The 15,553-nt window shown below is 44.7% G+C and overlaps 1 pseudogene; it reads right to left on the bottom strand.

Annotated features, from left to right (window-relative positions):
* Window positions 1-8,009: 8,009 nt before the first annotated feature.
* On the bottom strand, window positions 8,010-8,129 carry LOC134945196 (5S ribosomal RNA; annotated as a pseudogene).
* Between the last annotated feature and the right edge of the window lie 7,424 nt (window positions 8,130-15,553).

The following is a 15,553-nucleotide window of genomic DNA, read 5'->3' as shown; positions in this document are numbered from 1 at the left end:
AAATTTAGGCGCAATATTGTATATACAAGCAGCTATTGGGAAAAATTCACTCAATATAGTGTTAATCCCAAAATTATATAGCGCTCTGGTGTGTGCTGGCATACTCTCTCTCTGTCTCCCCAAAGGGCTGTGTGGGGTCCTGTCCTCAGTCAGAGCATTCCCTGTGTGTGTGTGCGGTGTGTCGGTACGGCTGTGTCGACACGTTTGATGAGGAGGCTTATGTGATGGCAGAGCAGATGCCGATAAATGTGATGTCGCCCCCTGTGGGGCCGACACCAGAGTGGATGGATAGGTGGAAGGTATAAACCGACAGTGTCAACTCCTTACATAAAAGGCTGGATGACGTAACAGCTATGGGACAGCCGGCTTCTCAGCCCGCGCCTGCCCAGGCGTCTCAAAGGCCATCAGGGGCTCAAAAACGCCCGCTCCCTCAGATGGCAGACATAGATGTCGACACGGAGTCTGACTCCAGTGTCGACGAGGTTGAGACATATACACAATCCACTAGGAACATCCGTTACATGATCCCGGCAATAAAAAATGTGTTACACATTTCTGACATTAACCCAAGTACCACTAAAAAAGAGTTTTATGTTTGGGGAGAAAAAGCAGGCAGTGTTTTGTTCCCCCATCAAATGAGTGAATGAAGTGTGAAAAAGCGTGGGTTCCCCCGATAAGAAACTGGTAATTTCTAAAAAGTTACTGATGGCGTACCCTTTCCCGCCAGAGGATAAGTTACGCTGGGAGATATCCCCTAGGGTGGATAAGGCGCTCACCCGTTTGTCAAAAAAGGTGGCACTGCCGTCTTAGGATACGGCCACTTTGAAGGTACCTGCTGATAAAAAGCAGGAGGCTATCCTGAAGTCTGTATTTACACACTCAGGTACTAGACTGAGACCTGCAGATAGTGCTGCTGCAGCGTGGTCTGTAACCCTGTAAAACAGGGATACTATTTTGCGAACATAAGACGTCGTCTTATATATGAGGGATGCACAGAGGGATATTTTGCCGGCTGGCATCCAGAATTAATGCAATGTCCATTCTGTCAGGAGGGTATTAGAGACCCGACACTGGACAGGTGATGCTGACTTTAAAAGGCACATAGAGCCTTATAAGGGTGAGGAATTGTTTGGGGATGGTCTCTGGGACCTCGTATCCACAGCAACAGCTGGGAAGAAATTTTTTTACCTCAGGTTTCCTCACAGCCTAAGAAAGCACTGTATTATCAGGTACAGTCCTTTCGGCTTCAGAAAAGCAAGCGGGTCAAAGGCGCTTCCTTTCTGCACAGAGACGAGGGAAGAGGGAAAAAGCTGCACCAGTCAGCCAGTTCCCAGAATCAAAATTCTTCCCCCGCTTCCTCTGAGTCCACCGCATGACGCGGGGGCTCCACAGGCGTAGCCAGGTACGGTGGGGGGGCCGCCTCAAAAATTTCAGCGATCAGTGGGCTCGCTCACAGGTGGATCCCTGGATCCTTCAAGTAGTATCTCAGGGGTACAAGCTGGAATTCGAGGCGTCTCCCCCCCCCCCGCCGTTTCCTCAAATCTACCTTGCCGACAACTCCCTCAGGCAGGGAGGCTGTGCTAGAGGCAATTCACAAGCTGTATTCCCAGCAGGTGATAGTCAAGGTGCCCCTACTTCAACAAGGACAGGGTTACTATTCCACACTGTTTGTGGTACCGAAACCGGATGGTTCGGTGAGACCCATTTTAAATTTGAAATCCTTGAACACATACATAAAAAAATTCAAGTTCAAGATGGAATCGCTCAGGGCGGTTATTGCAAGCCTGGAGGAGGGGGATTACATGGTATCCCTGGACATCAAGGATGCTTACCTACTTGTCCCCATTTACCATCCTCACCAGGAGTACCTCAGATTTGTGGTAAAGGATTGCCATTATTAATTCCAAACACTGCCGTTTGGACTGTCCACGGCACCGAGGGTCTTTACCAAGGTAATGGCAGAAATGATGATACTCCTTCGAAAAAAGGGAGTTTTAATTATCCCGTACTTGGACGATCTCCTTATAAAGGCGAGGTCCAAGGAGCAGTTGTTGGTCGGAGTAGCACTATCTCGGGAAGTGCTACAACAGCACGGATGGATTCTATACATTCCAAAGTCACAGCTGGTTCCTACCACACGCCTACTGTTCCTGGGGATGGTTCTGGACACAGAACAGAAAAAAGTGTTTCTCCCGCAGGAGAAAGCCAAGGAGCTGTCATCTCTAGTCAGAGACCTCCTGAAACCAAAACAGGTATCGGTGCATCACTGCACACGAGTCCTGGGATAAATGGTAGCTTCTTACGAATCAAAATTCCATTCGGCAGGTTCCATACAAGAACCTTTCAGTGGGACCTCTTGGACAAGTGGTCGGGATCGCATCTTCAGATGCATCGGCTGATAACCCTGTCTCCAAGGACCAGGGTATCTCTACTGTGGTGGCTGCAGAGTGCTCATCTTCAAGAGGGCCGCAGATTCGGCATACAAAACTGGGTCCTGGTAACCACGGATGCCAGCTTTCGAGGCTGGGGGGCATTCACACAGGGAAGAAATTTCCAAGGACTTTGGTCAAGTCAGGAGTCGTCCCTACACATAAATATTCTGGAACTGAGGGCCATTTACAATGCCCTAAGTCTGACAAGGCCTCTGCTTCAAAACCAGCCGGTACTGATCCAATCAGACAACATCACGGCAGTCGCCCATGTAAACCGACAGGGCGGCACAAGAAGCAGGATGGCGATGGCAGAAGCCACAAGGATTCTCCGATGGGCGGAAAATCACGTCTTAGCACTGTCAGCAGTGTTCATTCCGGGAGTGGACAACTGGGAAGCAGACTTCCTCAGCAGACACGACCTACACCCGGGAGAGTGGGGACTTCATCCAGAAGTCTTCCAACTGTTGGTAAACCGTTGGTAAAGGCCACAGGTGGACATGATGGCGTCCCGCCTAAACAAAAACTAGATATTGCGCCAGGTCAAGGGACACTCAGGCAATAGCTGTGGACGCTCTAGTGACACCGTGGGTGTACCAGTCGGTTTATGTATTCCCTCCTCTGCCTCTCATACCAAAGGTACTGAGAATAATAAGAAAACGAGGAGTAAGAACGATACTCGTGGTTCCGGATGGGCCAAGAAGAGCTTGGTACCCGGAACTTCAAGAAATGATATCAGAGGACCCATTGCCTCTACCGCTCAGACAGGATCTGCTACAGCAGGGGCCCTGTCTGTTCCAAGACTTACCGTGGCTGCGTTTGACGGCATGGCGGTTGAATTCCGGATCCTAAAGGAAAAGGGCATTCCGGAAGAAGTCATTAGAACGCTGATAAAAGCCAGGAAAGAAGTAACCGCAAACTATTATCACCGTATTTGGCGAAAATATGTTGCGTGGTGTGAGGCCAGGAAGGCCCCAACAGAGGAATTTCATCTGGGTCGTTTTCTGCACTTCCTACAGTCAGGGGTGACTATGGGCCTAAAATTGGGTTCCATTAAGGTCCAGATTTCGGCTCTGTCGATTTTCTTCCAGAAAGAACTGGCTTCACTGCCTGGAGTTCAGACATTTGTAAAGGGAGTGCTACATATTCAGCCCCCTTTTGTGCCTCCTGTGGCACCTTGGGATCTCAACGTGGTGTTGAGTTTCTTAAAATCACATTGGTTTGAGCCACTTAAAACTGTGGATTTGAAATATCTCACGTGGAAAGTGGTCATGTTATTGGCCTTGGCTTCGGCCAGGCTTGTGTCAGAATTGGCGGCTTTGTCATGTAAAAGCCCTTATCTGATTTTCCATATGGATAGGGCAGAATTGAGGACTCGTCCCCAGTTTCTCCCTAAGGTGGTATCAGCTTTTCACTTGAACCAACCTATTGTAGTGCCTGCGGCTACTAGGGACTTGGAAGATTCCAAGTTACTGGACGTAGTCAGGGCCTTAAAAATTTATATTTCCAGGACGGCTGGAGTCAGGAAAACTTACTCGCTTTTTATCCTGTGGGCACCCAACAAAATAGGTGCTCCTGCTTCTAAGCAGACTATTGCTCGCTGAATTTGTAGCACAATTCAGCTGGAGCATTCTGCGGCTGGATTGCCGCATCCTAAATCAGTAAAAGCCCATTCCACGAGGAAAGTGGGCTCATCTTGGGCGGCTGCCCGAGGGGTCTCGGCTTTACAATTTTGCCGAGCTGCAACTTGGTCAGGGGCAAACACGTTTGCTAAATTCTACAAAATTGATACCCTGGCTGAGGAGGACCTTGAGTTCTCTCATTCGGTGCTGCAGAGTCATCCGCACTCTCCCGCCCGTTTGGGAGCTTTGGTATAATCCCCATGGTCCTTACGGAGTTCCCAGCATCCACTAGGACGTCAGAGAAAATAAGATTTTACTCACCGGTAAATCTATTTCTCGTAGTCCGTAGTGGATGCTGGGCGCCCATCCCAAGTGCGGATTGTCTGCAATACTTGTATGTAGTTATTGCCTAACTAAGGGTTATTGTTGAGCCATCTGTTGAGAGGCTCAGTTATATTTCATACTGTTAACTGGGTGTAGTATCACGAGTTATACGGTGTGATTGGTGTGGCTGGTATGAGTCTTACCCGGGATTCAAAATCCTTCCTTATTGTGTCAGCTCTTCCGGGCACAGTATCCTAACTGAGGTCTGGAGGAGGGTCATAGTGGGAGGAGCCAGTGCACACCAGATAGTACCTAATCTTTCTTTTAGAGTGCCCAGTCTCCTGCGGAGCCCGTCTATTCCCCATGGTCCTTACGGAGTTCCCAGCATCCACTACGGACTACGGGAAATAGATTTACCGGTGAGTAAAATCATATATATATATATATATATATATATAACACTATAAAAACATACACCACAATATACATTAAATACGTCGTTTTTTACGGGCAAAAAACAAAATGTCTAAAAAAAAAAGTAATCCAGTAATAAAAAATCCAGTAATAAAAAAAATAGCGCTGGACCTATATAGCAGTCTCTACCCTTCCCTCCTTCCTCCCTCTCCCCCCCTCTGCTGGACCTATATAGCAGTCTCTATCCTCCCCTAAACCCATATAGCAGTCCCTCCCCTCCTAACCAACCCTCCCCTCCCCTGAACCTATATAGCAGCTTTTAAAGTTGAGCATTTATTCCTTTACCTTTTTTCACAGTGGCAGATCCGGGGCCCGCTGCCTGATCCCCGCTGCCCCGCACGGAGTCCCTGCTGCTACTGCCTGCTGCCCGCTCCTGCGGTGGCCCCGCCCCCAGTGCCGCCCAGCGCCTGACCTCACAGTGGAAATCCCGGTCAGCAGACCCAGTGACGTGACCGGGATTTCCTCTGCGGCGCCGCTTCTTGGAGTTAGGTAGCGCAATGACGAGCGGCTCAGCCAGTCGGGCCGCTTGTCATTGCACAGTGGTATGGGAAAGCGGGGCTGGACAGGATCGGTTCGCGGGCCGCATCCGGCCCGCGGGCCGCACGTTGCCCACCCCTACTCTACGCGCTCACCAGCTCTGCCGTAAATACCCATATCACGCGCATGATCGCCGGAGCGATCCTACGCAAATTGCGGATATGTGCACGCACGGCGGACTGAGTGCATGAGCAGCGGGCATGTGCATGAGGTTAGTACAAGGCATATAAGGTCCTCTCCACGAAGGGAAACTAGACGCTATGCGTCTAGTTTCCCTTCACAGCAGGCAGCGGCAGCAAGACACAGCGGGCAGCGGGGGGCACAGCAGCAGCGGATCTTGCCCTGGTGCGGTGCCCTCCGGATGGCGCCGGCACCCTCCGGATGGCGCTGGCACCCTCCGGAAGGCAGCGCCCTGGGCAAAAGTCCTGCTTGCCCGTGGCAAGATTCGCTACTGGTAACAATACCCACCAAGAAAACCTAAAAAATAAACAAGATAACAGTATACTCTGAAGAACAACATATCATAGGCGAGATGCAGTGAGCAGAATATAGTAGAAAACCTATGTTAAAATTTGTGAATAAGCAAACATAACCACGGAAGTCCATGATAGTGGGGTAGCCCCCAGCCTGTGTGGATAACATGGTGAGCAATTGTAGAATACACTTATATATGAGAACATATCAAAGATAGATCAAAGCAGAATCAAATACGGAGCAGCAGCAGCCAGTGCAGTGTAAGGGAGTAGTCGCTGCAATAACAAAAAGAACCAAGGCAGTCCATGTGGAAGAAATGACGAGACCGCAGGGGGAGAACTTGTGAAATATGATCAAGTTGGAGCTGAGGGGAGGTCAGTAATATCTGTGTTGTTTTCTCTGGAGATTTTACGGAGGTAGGCCACAGCGTCAGCAGGCGATAGAAAGTCTTTGTGGGAGGTACCCTCATAAATGCGCAAGCGTGCGGGGTAGAGTAGGCCAACTTGCGACCCTCTGATACAAGTTGAGTGCAAATGGGGGAAAAAGCTTTACGGGCCCGGGTCAATTCCACCAAATAATCCTGGAATATGAAAAGCTTATTACCCTCCCATTGGATATCCTTCACTTTGCGGGATGCGGACCAGAATGCCAGTTTATGAAGGTAGTTCAGACAACGAAAACTAAACAGTGTTTAAACACTGTTTGGTTTGTTTCACATTTATCCTGACGAAGGGGCTGCGTCCCCGAAACGTTGATGCACAAATAAAATTGCACATTAAGAAGTCTCCGAGTGCCGCCTCATTGCACGTTGTGTGTGTGTGTGTGTATATATATATATATATATATATATCTATAGATAGGGGGGGAGTTATTGCGCCACTTGTGCTTAACAATTATTAAGGCTAAGAAATAGAATGTAACATAAAAATTGAAGTTTAAAATAGACACTCCCTAAAGATTCAAAAGGGCGTCAGCTGACCCCCAAACAGGGATGGTGGTTCCCTGCGATATGAAAGAATGCACAAAAGGGGGGGGGGGGGGATATAGCGACCAACGGTGTCTTTAAAAACTCACACTAAAAGTAAATAAATATATAATAAAATACAATTTATTCACATAAGAAGTTTTCACATAAAAAGTTTTTCATATAAAAAATTTCTTAATAACAGGTCTCTTTAAAAGATGGGATAAAAACAATTTACACAAATATTAAATATATTACCAGTTAAAAATGTAGATAAGAAGATTATTGCTTAACTGGGTATATGGTCACTGCCAGGTTGCCCAACGCGTTTCGTCATTCAGACTTCATCAAGGGGTGTTGGCAGAGTGGGACCAGGCTTCTATTTATACCAGTACTCATCTAGTAGCAATTATGACATCACTTCCTGTTGTTTGCACATGGTGTTGCAGAACAGACTATAATCTAGTAGTTAGAGTTCTTATATATCATGATCAAATGTTATATATCAGTACAATGTGTAATAAATACTTAAAATGCAGATTTGGAGCAAGAGAGGTCGAGAAAAAGTCATTAAGAAGCGCTGGCGGCTTTTCCGCCACATTTCCGGTATTCTGACGTCGCGTCACTTCCGCCCCACTTCCGGAGACGCGACCGCGCATGCGCCCGCGGTTTCCACAGATTCTGTTCTTCCTAGAGGCCAGGAGTATTCATACAAAGAGCTCCATCGGCGGCCATCTTTGTGTTTTTCTTATAGGCATTTCATGCGGCGGCCATGTTAGTGGAGGCCATAATCAGGGATATTATTATACTGATCCTCCGTGAAACATGGAAATAGAAAGAGAAGTTTAATTAGTAGGTGATTAAAAGCAATTTGGTCACCATAATAGCAGTTCCTCAGTAGATACTGGGGCATTCATATATATGAATAGAAAGTGCTTCATCAATTAGATAGTCAATAAAGTGCGCTGACGTGCAGATACGTAATGTAGTAAAAATAAAAATAAGTGTAATTGACATAAGTAGAATTAATTGTGGTGCTTAGTGCAATTAATGATAAAGTGCAGACAATATAATCATGTTTATAAGTGCAGACGTTAACATAGGGCTAGTGATAGGTTCATATATGTTTTTATAGAGCAGTTGCAATAATGACTAGCTCATGTAGGCTTTTTTATATATAGGTTTTGGTTACAGTACCTGATATTCCCAGGTGGTCTCCCTAGTCTGGTACTGATCAGGCCCAACATTGCTTCGCTTCCAAGATCGGGCGAGATTGGGCATTTCCAGTGTGGTTTGACTGTAATAATTACTTACCATACATGTGTCATATTACAATTATAAGCATAATATTAATATAAACATATATCAGATCAGAGGGGGTGGGGGGGGAGTGGTGGTGGGGGTGGGGGTGGCAGAGGAGGTGGTCACTATGGAAGTGGGGGAGGGGGATGGGAAAGTAGATGATAGGAGGGGGATTGGAGTGAAGGAGGTGATATTGGGTAAGATTGGCTATGCCGTGGTTGTGTTACGGGGTGGATGAAGAACAGGGGATTGGAATCCAACCGTAATGATGGCACCAAAGGGTTCACAGGAACGGAGCGATTTCATAATAGTCATTGAATCCCTTAGGGTGGAGTGTCTGTAATTGGAAAATCCAATACATTTCTCTACGTGAAAGTTTATTTGCCAGGTCACCGCCTCTTTCTCCCAGCTTCACTAATTCAATTGCTTTAAAAGTCAAAGCCTCCGGATTGGAGTTATGTGCTATCTTGAAATGTTTGGATACAGCGTGGTTCTCCATTTTATTTTTTATATTGCGGATATGTTCTTGGATCCTTATTTTTAGTGGTCTCTTTGTTTTTCCCACGTATTGTTTTCCACATTCACATTCCAATAGATAGATCACTGATTGGGTATTGCAGTTTATAAAATCTTTGATTTTGTACATTTCCTTTTTCTTTGTGTCTGTGAATGTTTTCCTCACTGGGTGTAGGTACCTGCAAATGTTGCATCGGCCACATTTAAAGGATCCAGTGCATTTTGGCATTTGTGTACTTTCTTCAGGTTCCTTTCGTAGCATTCTTGGTGCTAAAACGTCTTTAAGATTCTTTGATTTTCTGAAGATGATCTCGGGGCGAGTAGGCAGGATTTCCTTAAGGACCGGGTCCATTAATATGATACCCCAATGATTACTAAGTGAGTCTCTGATGGATTTTTCATGGCGATTATATGTTGTAATAAACGAAACGGAATCTTTTTTGATTTCTTTGGGCTTGTATTCTAGTAATGTTGATATCTCCAGTGCCTTGCTTTAGTAGCCGCTACTTCCAAGATGTTGATTGGATATTTTTTATCCTCAAATCTGCTTTTGTACTTCTCAATTTGGGCTTCGCATTCTTCCTGGTTACTGCAATTTCTCTTTATTCTGTTAAATTGGGAGAAGGGGATGTTGTTTTTCCATTTCTTTAAATGGTTACTTTTGTAGTGAAGGTAACTATTTGTGTCAACTGGCTTAATGAAGTTCTTGGTTTCAACTTTTCCATCCATCCCCTCTAAAATCAGATCGAGGAATTCAATAGATTCTTTATTGATCTTTGATGTAAAAACAAGATTTAGCTCGTTACTGCTCAGGAATTCAACGAACTTATAAAAACATTCTTCTGTGCCGTCCCAGATAATTAAAATGTCATCTATGTAGCGACGATAAAAAATCAAATGGTTCTTAAAATCATGGTTACCATAGATAAAATTCTTCTCCCAACTGCCCATGAATAGATTTGCGAAGCTCGGTGCAAAAATCGTACCCATAGCGGTTCCACATCGCTGTAAATAAAAATGATCTAAAAATGTAAAATAGTTGTGCTGAATAAAAAACATAACATCACAAATAAAATCTTTGTGGGTGGCTGTTAGTGTGGTATCATTCTCCATGAATTCTCTGCATGCTGTTACTCCTTTTTCGTGGTTTATTCAAGTGTATAACGACTGAACATCTATTGTCGCCCACCTAAAAGTGTCTTTCCATTCAAGGTCTTTTAAGGAGTTCAACACAGCGGTAGTGTCCTTCAGGTATGATGGTAGCTCTTTCACATAGGTTTTGAGGAAAACATCTACGTATTCCGATAAATTTGATGTGAGTGAATCAATACCCGCCACAATAGGTCTTCCGGGCGGGTTTTCCAGGTTTTTGTGAATTTTGGGCAAGAAATAAAAAATAGGGGTAATGGGGTCTGATTTCATCAGAAATTGGAATTCTTCCTTAGTAATGACGTCTGTGCGTAGACCGCGCACCAGGAGTGTTCTTAGTTCATCAACGAAGATATCTTTGGGGTCACCAGATAATTTAGTGTATGAAGCCTCATCTTCAAGTAGTCTGAGCTTCATTGATGTATTTTTTGCGGTCCATGATAACCAGACCCCCCCCTTTGTCAGCTTGTTTTATCATGATTTCTTGATTCTTCTGTAATTTCTTAAGAGCTTCTTTTTCTCGGTTTGTGATGTTCCTCTCTTTAATTGCATCCAAGTTAGTTTCACATAGATCCTTTTTTACCATCTCATAAAAGATACTAATATTACTTCCCTTTGAATCCAGAGGGTAAAACTTTGAGGTCGGTTTTAGACCTAACTTTGATTGATTTTCATAGTTACTAATAACAGCATCCTCTTTCCTTAGAAAATGTCTTTTTAATATTAGTTTTCTAATGAATTTATTTAGATCAATAAAGGTTTCAAATTTGTTGAGACCCCCAGTGGGTGCGAATGTGAGGCCTTTATTAAGTAAAGATAATTCTGGTTTCGACAATGTATGTTGTGAGAGATTAAAGATTCCTTTTTCCTTTGTGTCCGTCAGTGTAATGCTCTTTTTTTGTTCTCTCTCCCTCCTGCTGCCCCGTTTTCCTCTTCCTCTGTGTACCTTCTTTTGAGAGGTGATGCGAGGCGAATGTCTTCCTTCAGGGAGTTTCTTGGGGCTTCTTTGGGTCTTGTTCCTGTTCTTTGGGCCAAAAAAGTCTGGTCATTGTTAGAGTTCAATCTTTGTAGTGTTGTGAAAGTGTGAATCTGTTCTGCATCCTTAAGGTAGGAGATGGTGTGTTTATTTCGTGATGATTTCCCTTTAACTGGTACTGTTTTCCAATACGGTCTGTCTGTTCGGTTAGATTGTTGATTGATGGTTCCAAACCTGCTCCAATGTTTTATTTTTCCGTGTTCATAGTCTGTTTTGTCCCTGAGAAACTTTTTCTCCTTATTCTTGGTGACCTCTTCTTCAATGTGTTCCATTTTCCTGTTAAGAACCTTTTCATTAATTTTATAGTCCTCTTTATCTTTAAAAGGTTCAAGTTCTGTTTCTTTGCACTTGATATTCTTCTCCAATTCTAGGAGGGAGTTCTTCTTTTCCTCAATCAAAAGCTTCATTAGGTCAATGGAACAGTTGTGCAATGTTTTATCCCATTTTTCTAAAAAGGCTGCATCAAGGTTGCAGAATGTAGGTTGTTTTAGGAGTCTAAGCCCCCTAGGAATTTTATTAACCATAATATAATGTTCTAGGCCCTTAATATCCCACCATGTTTTTACTTCTTTGGTGAGGAGTCTTTCAATACCCCAAAATAGATCATCCAAATCGCATGGTGGGGGGGTTTCATTGGATTGCTCTTTTTCATTAAATATTTTTTGGCACCAATTTTGTCGTTTGGTTGCCCGATCTGAATTCCTCCACATTTTTAAATAATATTGTAATACACCAGGCCGCAATAAAAAATGGTTACCAGAGGATAAATAGATAGGGGGGGGAGTTATTGTGCCACTTGTGCTTAACAATTATTAAGGCTAAGAAATAGAATGTAACATAAAAAATTAAGTTTAAAATAGACACTCCCTAAAGATTCAAAAGGGCGTCAGCTGACCCCCAAACAGGGATGGTGGTTCCCTGCGATATGAAAGAATGCACAAAAAGGGGGGGGGGGGGGGGGATATAGCGACCAACGGTGTCTTTAAAAACTCACACTAAAAGTAAATAAATATATAATAAAATACAATTTATTCACATAAGAAGTTTTCACATAAAAAGTTTTTCATATAAAAATTTTCTTAATAACAGGTCTCTTTAAAAGATGGGATAAAAACAATTTACACAAATATTAAATATATTACTAGTTAAAAATATGGATAAGAAGATTATTGCTTAACTGGGTATATGGTCACTGCCAGGTTGCCCAACGCGTTTCGTCATTCAAACTTCATCAAGGGGTGTTGGCAGAGTGGGACCAGGCTTCTATTTATACCAGTACTCATCTAGTAGCAATTATGACATCACTTCCTGTTTGCACATGGTGTTGCAGAACAGACTATAATCTAGTAGTTAGAGTTCTTATATATCATGATCAAATGTTATATATCAGTACAATGTGTAATAAATACTTAAAATGCAGATTTGGAGCAAGAGAGGTCGAGAAAAAGTCATATTAAGAAGCGCTGGCGGCTTTTCCGCCACACTTCCGGTATTCTGACGTCGCGTCACTTCCGCCCCACTTCCGGAGACGCGACCGCGCATGCGCCCGCGGTTTCCACAGATTCTGTTCTTCCTAGAGGCCAGGAGTATTCATACAAAGAGCTCCATCGGCGGCCATCTTTGTGTTGTTTTTCTTATAGGCATTTCATGCGGCGGCCATGTTAGTGGAGGCCATAATCAGGGATATTATTATACTGATCCTCCGTGAAACATGGAAATAGAAAGAGAAGTTTAATTAGTAGGTGATTAAAAGCAATTTGGTCACCATAATAGCAGTTCCTCAGTAGATACTGGGGCATTCATATATATGAATAGAAAGTGCTTCATCAATTAGTCATAATCATGTTTATACAGTGCCTGTAACCAAAACCTATATATAAAAAAGCCTACATGAGCTAGTCATTATTGCAACTGCTCTATAAAAACATATATGAACCTATCACTAGCCCTATGTTAACGTCTGCACTTATAAACATGATTATATTGTCTGCACTTTATCATTAATTGCACTAAGCACCACAATTAATTCTACTTATGTCAATTACACTTATTTTTATTTTTACTACATTACGTATCTGCACGTCAGCGCACTTTATTGACTATCTAATTGATGAAGCACTTTCTATTCATATATATGAATGCCCCAGTATCTACTGAGGAACTGCTATTATGGTGACCAAATTGTTTTTTTTTTGGGAGGGGGGCTGCCTTGATAATGTCGATATTATCTTAGACCGTAAAGCTATACCTCTAGATACACTATTACCGTGGAGCCGCTATGGCCGCTAGACTGAATACACGTGCTACGCACTTTGTACGCTATTTGCGTACAGAGTCCTGCACGTGGTACGTACTTGGCGTACACACGCCGCGCTGAGTATACACAGTACACACAGCGTGCGCACACACAATTGATAACCTTTAAAATAAGAATTTACTTACCGATAATTCTATTTCTCGTAGTCCGTAGTGGATGCTGGGGACTCCGTAAGGACCATGGGGAAAAGCGGCTCCGCAGGAGACTGGGCACAAAAGTAAAGCTTTAGAACTACCTGGTGTGCACTGGCTCCTCCCCCTATGACCCTCCTCCAAGCCTCAGTTAGGATACTGTGCCCGGACGAGCGTACACAATAAAGAAGGATTTTGAATCCCGGGTAAGACTCATACCAGCCACACCAATCACACCATATAACTTGTGATCTAAACCCAGTTAACAGCATGATAACAGAGGAGCCTCTAGAAAAGATGGCTCACTACAGCAATAACCCGATTTTTTGGTAACAATAACTATGTACCAGTATTGCAGACAATCCGCACTTGGGATGGGCGCCCAGCATCCACTACGGACTACGAGAAATAGAATTATCGGTAAGTAAATTCTTATTTTCTCTGACGTCCTAGTGGATGCTGGGGACTCCGTAAGGACCATGGGGATTATACCAAAGCTCCCAAACGGGCGGGAGAGTGCGGATGACTCTGCAGCACCAAATGAGAGAACTCCAGGTCCTCCTCAGCCAGGGTATCAAATTTGTAGAATTTTACAAACGTATTTGCTCCTGACCAAGTAGCTGCTCGGCAAAGTTGTAAAGCCGAGACCCCTCGGGCAGCCGCCCAAGATGAGCCCACCTTCCTTGTGGAATGGGCTTTTACAGATTTTGGCTGTGGCAGGCCTGCCACAGAATGTGCAAGCTGAATTGTACTACAAATCCAACGAGCAATAGTCTGCTTAGAAGCAGGAGCACCCAGCTTGTTGGGTGCATACAGAATAAACAACGAGTCAGATTTTCTGACTCCAGCCGTCCTGGAAACCTATATTTCCAGGGCTCTGACAACGTCTAGCAACTTGGAGTCCTCCAAGTCCCTAGTAGCCGCAGGCACCACAATAGGTTGATTCAGGTGAAACGCTGAAAACCACCTTAGGGAGAAACTGAGGACAAGTCCTCAATTCCGCCCTGTCCGAATGGAAAATCAGATGAGGGCTTTTACAGGATAAAGCCGCCAATTCTGACACGCACCTGGCCCAGGCCAGGGCCAACAGCATGACCACTTTCCATGTGAGATATTTTAACTCCACATATTTAAGTGGTTCAAACCAACGTGACTTTTGGAACCCAAAAACTACATTTAGATCCCAAGGTGCCACTGGAGGCACAAAAGGAGGCTGTATATACAGTACCCCTTTCACAAACGTCTGAACTTCAGGGACTGAAGCTAGTTCTTTTTGGAAGAAAATTGACAGGGCCGAAATTTGAACCTTAATGGACCCCCATTTCAGGCCCATAGACACTCCTGTTTGCAGGAAATGTAGGAATCGACCTAGTTGAAAATACCTCCGTCGGGGCCTTACTGGCCTCGCACCACGCAACATATTTTCGCCAAATGCGGTGATAATGTTTTGCGGTTATATCTTTCCTGGCTTTGATCAGGATAGGAATGACTTCATCCGGAATGCCTTTCTCCTTCAGGATCCGGCGTTCAACCGCCATGCCGTCAAACGCAGCCGCGGTAAGTCTTGGAACAGACAGGGTCCTTGCTGGAGCAGGTCCCTTCTTAGAGGTAGAGGCCACGGATCCTCCGTGAGCATCTCTTGAAGTTCCGGTTACCAAGTCCTTCTTGGCCAATCCGGAGCCACGAATATAGTGCTTACTCCTCTCCATCTTATAATTCTCAGTACCTTGGGTATGAGAGGCAGAGGAGGGAACACATACACTGACTGGTACACCCACTGTGTTACCAGAGCGTCTACAGCTATTGCCTGAGGGTCCCCTGACCTGGCGCAATACTTGTCGAGTTTTATAAACATGTGGAAGACTTCTGGGTGAAGTCCCCACTCTCCCGGGTGGAAGTCGTGTCTGCTGAGGAAGTCTGCTTCCCAGTTGTCCACTCCCGGAATGAATACTGCTGACAGTGCTATCACATGATTTTCCGCCCAGCGAAGAATCCTTGCAGCTTCTGCCATTGCCCTCCTGCTTCTTGTGTCACCCTGTCTGTTTACGTGGGTGACTGCCGTGATGTTGTCCGAATGGATCAACTCCGGGTGACCTTGAAGCAGAGGTCTTGCTGAGCTTAGAGCATTGTAAATGGCCCTTAGCTTCAGGATATTTATGTCCGTGGTCACCAGGACCCAGTCCTGAATGTGCGGCCCTCTAGAAGATGAGCACTCTGCAACCACCACAGGAGAGACACCCTTGTGCTTGGTGACAGGGTTATCCACTGATGCATCTGA

This window comes from Pseudophryne corroboree, chromosome 1 (assembly GCF_028390025.1).
Source record: "Pseudophryne corroboree isolate aPseCor3 chromosome 1, aPseCor3.hap2, whole genome shotgun sequence".
Classification (NCBI taxonomy): Eukaryota; Metazoa; Chordata; class Amphibia; order Anura; family Myobatrachidae; genus Pseudophryne; species Pseudophryne corroboree.
Note: the sequence above shows the minus strand (reverse complement) of the source record. Positions and strands in the feature narration are given on the sequence as shown.